At 36.0% G+C, this 8,119-nt stretch overlaps 1 protein-coding gene across 1 annotated transcript in view; it reads left to right on the top strand.

The window, feature by feature from the left end:
• LOC106883980 (acidic mammalian chitinase) overlaps nt 1-8,119 on the top strand; it is a 77,877-nt gene that overhangs the window by 41,618 nt on the left and 28,140 nt on the right. The window lies entirely within an intron of this gene.

The following is an 8,119-nucleotide window of genomic DNA, read 5'->3' as shown; positions in this document are numbered from 1 at the left end:
GGGTTGATGATGAAGGGGGAAGGGGAAGGTGGGTATGAGAGAAAGAGAGGAAGAGAGTAGGGGTGAAGAGAAGTAGGAATCAGAGTAAGAAAGGAGAGGTGGGTGGGAGGAAGTAGGAGGGAGGGGGAGAGGGGGAAAGAGGCAAGGGGAGGAGTTTAGTTGAAAAGGGGAGGAGAGTTGAGCCTATGCTGTGCAAAGGAGCGAAGAGAGAAGATTAATTCCTGTTCATGGTGCAAACGGGAGTCCGGATGGCCCCTGTGTAAGGATAATCCGAACATGGACAGGTGTTGCAATGTATACATACATATGTATGTATGTATGTATGTATGTATATGTATGTATGTATGTATAACACATACAAATACAAGGTTTGGGGGCTAAATTTGACAGTTTGCATAAAAAGAAAAGAAAACATAATATCCTATCTAAAAATAAATTATTTTAAAAAATCAATGAATGTCAACTGGATTAGGACTGGGAGATAACAGTTTTTTTTTTAAATAGCTGCCCTCGGCTTGCACCACAACCTCAATACAGCTCTGGGACCTGGTGCATGCATTCCTCACTGTGTTCCTGGGAAGATCTTGGTGTTGGCTGCCAGCCTTAGTGTTGCAGGCAGACCAGTTGGTGTCTTTCCCAACCAAACCCCACACATAGTAATCCATGGGAATACAATTGAGAGAATTAGGAGGATAGAAGTTGGGGGTTGGTGAAGTTGTAGAAATTTGCTGATAACCATTTCTGACTCTTTCTGGAGGTATGGCAATGAACCAAATCCTACTGCCACACATATGGCCTTCCAACAGCAACTCTCTCTAGCTAGGGATTGACCACAATCTCCAGTAGCTTCACTTAGTTGTCTAAATTGAGCCTGCATCTCTCTTCAAAGATGTGGAGTAGCATGATATTGTCCTCACTGGAGACACATACAAAGACTATCACAGTTTTGGGTGAACTGTCTTTTCATGATGTCCATGTCACATCATACAATCTTTACAGTGTTCACAGAGCATTGGGCAGCAGTCATGATGTTCACATTTTGATACTTGGTGTGATACAAATAACTCTTTTCCAATATTCAGATGTCTTCTAATCCTCCATATCAGCTAACTTTTTCTCAACCACAGCTTTAATCTTTATGCTCTCCAACACCACAGACTGTTCACCAATACATTGAACTGTTTTTGATAAAAGGAAACATTAAAATAATCATCAAATTTAACCTGAACACCCCATGTATGGTGGGGTGATGAAAAGTTCCTGACTTTGGGTAAAAGAAAATACAGATGGATCAGTTAATTATGATTTTATTCAACATATTCCCCTTTTAGATTCACACCACACTTACTGCAGTAGTCCTTCAGTTTTTCTAAGCCCTGTAAAAGAACTCAGAAGGTTCGTCATCCAATCAGGTGTTTCACAATACCCTTAAAGCCAGAAACTTTCCAACACCCACTCACGCATGTGTGTGCATGTGGGGGGTGGGTAGCACTGTGAATGTAAGAAGTTTACTTCCCAGACATGTGATTTGCAGTTCAGTCCTGGATGATGCTACCTTGTGCAAGTGTCCTCTTGTATAGCCCTAGGCCAGCCAACAGTTTGTGAGTGGATTTGGTTGATGGAAACTGAAATGATGCCCATTTTGTATGCGTATGTGTGAGTGTTGTGTTGTGCATGTGTGAGTGTGTGTGTGTGTGTGTGTGTGTGTGTGTGTGTGTGTGAGTGTGTTTATGTGTTTGTTTCTCCCATTCTTGACTTTGTATGACAGTTGTAAACAAGTTTGACCATCACACAAGTGGTGTCATTTCAAATCTTCCATGAAAATATATCCAGTCAATCGGAAATATTATCTTGCTTGGAAACAAGACAAAGTTGCAACAGTGGCGGCGGTGGTTGCTGATGGTGTTAATGTTTGAATTTACAAGAGATAAGAGAGATACTTGTGTGGTATGAAAATGTGGTGTGTGATGAGAAGAGAGAAAGAGAGAGAGAGAGACAGACAGACAGACAGACAGAGTGAATGAATGAAAAAGAGAGAGTGACACATGAATGAAAATAAAGAAATGCCAGCTAGAGTTTGAATGAAATGATTGATTGATATAGTATTATAAGCAGACTGACTGGGTTACAAATATTGATTTTAGGTCAGATATAGAAAAAGATGGAGCAAGGATTACAGCAAAAACATAAGCATTAAACATAAAATTGGCCAACCTGAGGAAGCTTTTTTATATATATGGAATATACTACATATACATAGCTTATGTGTAATATGGTATAGGCAAGAAGAGGGTCCTGCTGGTTTAACTGTTTTATAATTATATTTCTGTTGAAATACACTGCCTTTGTTTCAATTCACTTTGAAATTGAAGAAGAATTTACTAAAATAACTTAAATATTAAGAAGCAGGTGTTTGGAGCATGAATTAACATGACATTTTGAATGAGATTTTAATTTGGATCACTTTAAAACAGGAAGTTTGTATCATTCAAACAAGGTGTGATCTCAGTCAGGTTGATATGAAAAGGGTTAAATCACACCCTACCATCACTGGATGATGTAGTCTGGGGTTTACTAATTTTAAATACAAAATGGCTGGATGGTCATGGCTGGGATACCTTTGAGAATAGGTCTGCTTAATCCTTTTGTGAACATATTTCTGGTGAATTATACTGCCTTTGTTTCAATTAAATTTCAAAATAATGAAGAATTTAGTAAAATCTATCATGGAATCAAGGGTAGACTCAGGTAGATGAAAAGAAAGATCAAAGGTCCTTCCCGAGCTACAGGCTTATAAGGATGTTTCCTGGATTTAGTGGGTATATATCCCATACTTGGATAGGATGCTAGTCCATCACAGGATTTCTCATTTTACCAGAGAAAACTCACATTTCGAAAAATGATGATGTAACTCTTCAATGTTGTAAAATAAAGAATTGTCAGGATAAAACATTAGAGTTAACGACTGTCAAACTTGGTGCATAAGAAAATCGGACATTTCATTCTTAATGACTTGAGATATATACATATATATATATATATATATATTTCTTTGCATATTTTTCAATATAACAGTGGAAAAGTTAGTTATTTATACAAAATCTCTCCAAACATTTAATTAGTTTAAAAAGATAAATAAGACATATACATATATCATTATGAAAGAGCTTTCGCTATTGCACAAAGATTATTGTTTAATTGTTGATAAAATTGTCATTTAATTTTAATCTTTAAAACTTTACCAATAATGAGAAAACTGGTTTCTCTCATAGACAAAAGCAAAAAGATTCAACAGAAAAAACATAATTAAAAAATAGAACTGTAAGTAGACTTATAAATAAGATTATAAATATATAAATAAGTGTACATGCATATTTTTATCTTTGATTAAAAATATAAGATAAGTTTACTGTCAAACACCAGATGTCTGTCCCACTATGTTGGAATATGTTTTGATTTTGTTTTTCATTGCATCCAGTTAAAATTGATCACATGTGTAACACATTGAAGGTGAATGTTTTGTGATTTATCTGTATAGATAACACTTGCAAAGTTTTGAATTAGGTAGAAAAACCATAAAAATGTTTAACCCTTTAACACTTACTTATTTAAGCCTTTCATGTTTTATGGAGCATCGGTCATCCAACGATTTTTTTTTGACACCAGTATGCAACTGGTACTTATTTTATTGACCCTAAAAGAATGAAAGGCAAAGTCGACCCTGGCAGAATTTGAACTCAGAATGGAAGGACAGATGAAATGCTGCTAAGCATTTGGTCTGATGTGGAAATGATTCTTCCTGTTCACTGCAGGGTCGTCAGCAACTAAACTGGCAACCCCATCAAACTTGCTTGGTGAGGAGGGTGATTGTTGGACACCCTGTGGGATGAAAAATAAGACCCGTGAAAGGGCAGAACTACTGTGTAGTCAACAGCCAATTCAACAAGTACCATGTCGTGGTGAAGTGCCTGTGTGCTCCATTGACCTGGAGAGTTATGCTGGAGGGAGAAAAATCTTCAGGCAGCTCTTACCAGACCTGACAGGTTGAAGGATAGGAGACAGACAAAACCTTAATAAATCGAAGCATCAGCAGCAGGGCGTGGATTTAATTATCGGCAAGACCTAACAGATCAGATTTGTGGCTTTGAACAAGCAGGATATCATGCAGAGGATCTTGAATACAAGACAATGGACGAGGCCCTAATATTCCTAGTTGGATGGAAACTGTAGGACCACATGGAGCAGCACCTTGCGACTCCTATAGTATGCACAACCAAAACCCCTATGAATCCACACATTTAGAGTGTCCTATGGGACAATCTAGATGAGATGAGATGATGTTCACTGCCTTGATAATACTAATAATAGTACGAATAATAATCGTTTCTCCTGTAGGCACGAGGCCTGAAATTTGATGGGAGGGGACTGGTTGAGCACATCAACTCCAGTTCTTGATTGGTACTTATTTTATTGACCCCTAAAGGATAACTGTGGGCTGTCTTCTCCCAGGTCTTGTTGGTTTTGAATTGTCATCAATGCTTTGGTAACTTTGCATTTCTTTCTAGGAGGGGTGTTGACCCTATGCAAACCTATTTTTACCTCTGGGAAGGGTTGAATCATATTCATCTAACCTCTAACCTTTGACCTACCTAGCATGAGAGGCTCTGCCTGGAGCTTACACTTCACTGACATAGTTCTCAGGGTGATTGATACACACAAGCCACAACACCACAACAAAGACTGGACTTTGGAGTGGAACTCTATAATATTAATCATTTATATTTTTTGATACTTTCAAATATTGAACTTTTGTGGGAAGAAAGCAGCAAAATTGAAAGCTTGGATGAGCTCTAAGGATTATGTCTGTTATGAACAACATTAATATACATGCTTGAAACAGCTTTAGATTAAAACACCAGCATGTATAACATATATAATATATATTAGTGACAGAGGAAGTATTAATACTGAGAAGTAATATTCATCCCCACATATACACCAGGGTTATAATAAAAGTATCATTCTATTATACATTTAATCCTCTTCCTTTCAATTAGAAATAAATATCCAATCTTACAACCTAACTCTTGGGTGCCTTTAGTAGAGGAGTCTGCTCAGTTGCAAGTATTCAACTTGATTCTGTCTTCTGGTCCAGTTAAACACCATCACCTGATCCTTGGATGCCTTTAACAGAGGAGTCCACTTTGTTGCAAGCATTCAACCCAGGTCGATGCCTTTCAGAGAAGTCTTTAACAACTCCCTGTGTTTTATCCCATGTAATTTGCATTTCATTTGATGCCAATCCACCTGAGACCATTCCTAGTTTCATGCTACGAACTTCCTGTTTTCAAATGATCTAAATTAAAACCTTTCATCAAAATTTCATGGTAATTTATGTTCCAAGCTAGGCCGGTGAGCTGGCAGAATCATTAGCACGCTGAGCAAAGTGCTTAGCAGCATTTCATTCATCTTTACATTAACTTTCATTCTTTCAAGGTCAATAAAATAAGTACCAGTTGAATACTGGGGTCATTTCCCCGAACTTGCTGGCCTTATGTCAAAATTTGAAATCAATTTATGTTCCAAACACCCACTTAATAATGACAAAGACATTTTAATAAATTCTCCTATATTTTCAAAATTAATTGAAACAAAAAACAATGTGTTTCAACAGAAATATGGTAACAAAAGAGTTCTGTATGTTCAAAGGCTTCCCAATCATGACCATCCGGTGATTTTTTATTAAATCACAGTAAATTCCAGACTACATCATCAAATGATGGTAGGATGGGATTTAACCCTTTTGATATCAACCTTCCTGGGACTGTCCTTACATGATACAAACTTCCTATATTTAAGTGATCTAAATTAAATTGTTCCGTCATTATTTTATGTTCCAAACATCATCTTAATAATGGTTTCAAATTTTGGCACAAGGCCAATAATTTCAGGGGAAGGGGTAAGTCAATTACATCAACCCCAGTGATCAACTGGTACTTATTTTATCGATCCTAAAACATTGAAAGGCAAAGTCGACCTCAACAGAATTTGAACTCAGAACATAAACACAGGTGAAATGCTGTTTAGCATTTTGCCTGGCTTGCTAACAATTCAGGCAGCTTGCTGTCTTAGACATCATCTTAATAATGTTTAAGTTATTTTACTAAATTCTTTTTTATTTTCAGAATTAATAAAAAAAAAAAAATCAAGTGTATTTCATCAGAAATATGGTAACAAATGAGTTATGAATGTTCAAAGACATTCCAGATTTAACCATCCAGAAATATGATAAAAGAGGGTTTGAATATTTTCAAATAGAAAATAAACTGCCCTTAACAGAAGAATCCACTTTGTTAGTCCAGGTCACCTATCTTGCCCGGTTAAGCACCACCAGTTGGCCCTTGGGTGCCTTTAACAGAAAAGTCCATTCTGTTGCAAACAAACAACCTCAGTCCCATGTCTGAGGATAAGGTCCACTTAGTGTCACAAATCTTGAAAAGAGTCATGAGTGCTGTATTTTCTACTCTGATTAAAACCTTAAAAACTATTATAATGTATTTATTCTAGTGTTGTAATATCTCAGAGATCACCAGTTTTAAATTAGTCTCCCTCAAAAATATATCTATTTCAAGATGCAGAAATGAGAAACCCTACAAGAAATTTATGCTTTATTAAATGATTAACTTGTTTAACATTTTAAACAATTTAAGGCATTTCTAATACTTCTGAAGAATTATCTTCTGAAGCCATTATAGCTTGGCTGTGACATATCTCAGTTTGAGATCTGAGTAAAAAAAAATCAGATTTATTAAAATTTGAATTTTCCAAGAGCTGTGACAAAGTAAGAGCTATGCTATGTGCATTTATGCTGTGTTTTCTACAGTATGATCTCATTTATAGTATACTTCTATGTAATATATATTTATGGTGTTTTATCTTAAGGCTGTGTTTCTAAGTAGCTTATTTCTTAACCATATTCTTTTGGGCTCAGTATTGTTTTGCTGCGCCTTGAACAAGTGTCTTCTATCATAGCCCCTAGCCAACCAACCAAAGCCTTGTGAGAGAAGCCCATCATATATCATCATCATCATTATCATCATCATTATCATTTAATATCCGCTTTCCATGCTGGCATGGGTTGAACGGTTTGATTGAGGACTGGCAAGCTGGGAGGCTGCACCAGGCTCCAATCTGATTTGGCAAGGTTTCTACCGCTTCATTCCAGTCTTAATGCTAACCATTCCAAGAGTGTGGTGGGTGTATTTTACATGCCACCAGCACGGAAGCCAGTCAGACAGGACTGGCATTGACCATGTTTGAATGGTGCTTTTTACATGCCATATATATATATATATATATATATATATATATATATATTATTCATTATATATATATAATATATATGTAGTCTGTTGACTAATTTTTTATTCTCGCTGGACCACTGGTGGTAAATTGAATTTCTAAAATTTCTTTTGCTGCCCTATGATTAATAATTATATATATATATATATATATATGTATATATATATGTATATGTATGTATGTATCACCTTTGTAGAATGAAAAGAGCTGGAATGAAAATTGCAGGGAAATTTTTCTGATTCTCTAACAATAATAATAATAATAATAATAATAATAATAATCCTTTCTACTGGAAGCATAAGGCCTCAAATTACATCAACCCGAGTGCATAACTGGTACTTATTCAATCAACTCTGAAAGGATGAAAGGCAAAGTTGACCTAGGTGGAAATTGAACTCAGAACATAACAGCAGACGATATACCACTAACCATTTCACCCTGAGCGCTAACAATTCTGCCAGCTCACCACCTTAATAATCATAATAATAGCAATAATAATAATAATAATAATAATAATAATAATACTATAGACGAGTTAGATCAATACTAAAAACAGAGCTCAATGCTAAAAACAAGATAATGGGTATCAACACTTTAGCTGTCCCAGTTATAAGCTACAGCTACAACATCCTTAACTGGACAGTAAACGAACTATCTAAAATAGACAGGAAAACAAGAAAAATAATGACAGGATATAGGATGCACCACCCAAAATCTGACATAGAAAGGCTATATATACAACGCACAGAAGGTGGCA

This window comes from Octopus bimaculoides, chromosome 10, assembly GCF_001194135.2.
Source record: "Octopus bimaculoides isolate UCB-OBI-ISO-001 chromosome 10, ASM119413v2, whole genome shotgun sequence".
In the NCBI taxonomy this organism is placed as follows: domain Eukaryota; kingdom Metazoa; phylum Mollusca; class Cephalopoda; order Octopoda; family Octopodidae; genus Octopus; species Octopus bimaculoides.
Note: the sequence above shows the minus strand (reverse complement) of the source record. Positions and strands in the feature narration are given on the sequence as shown.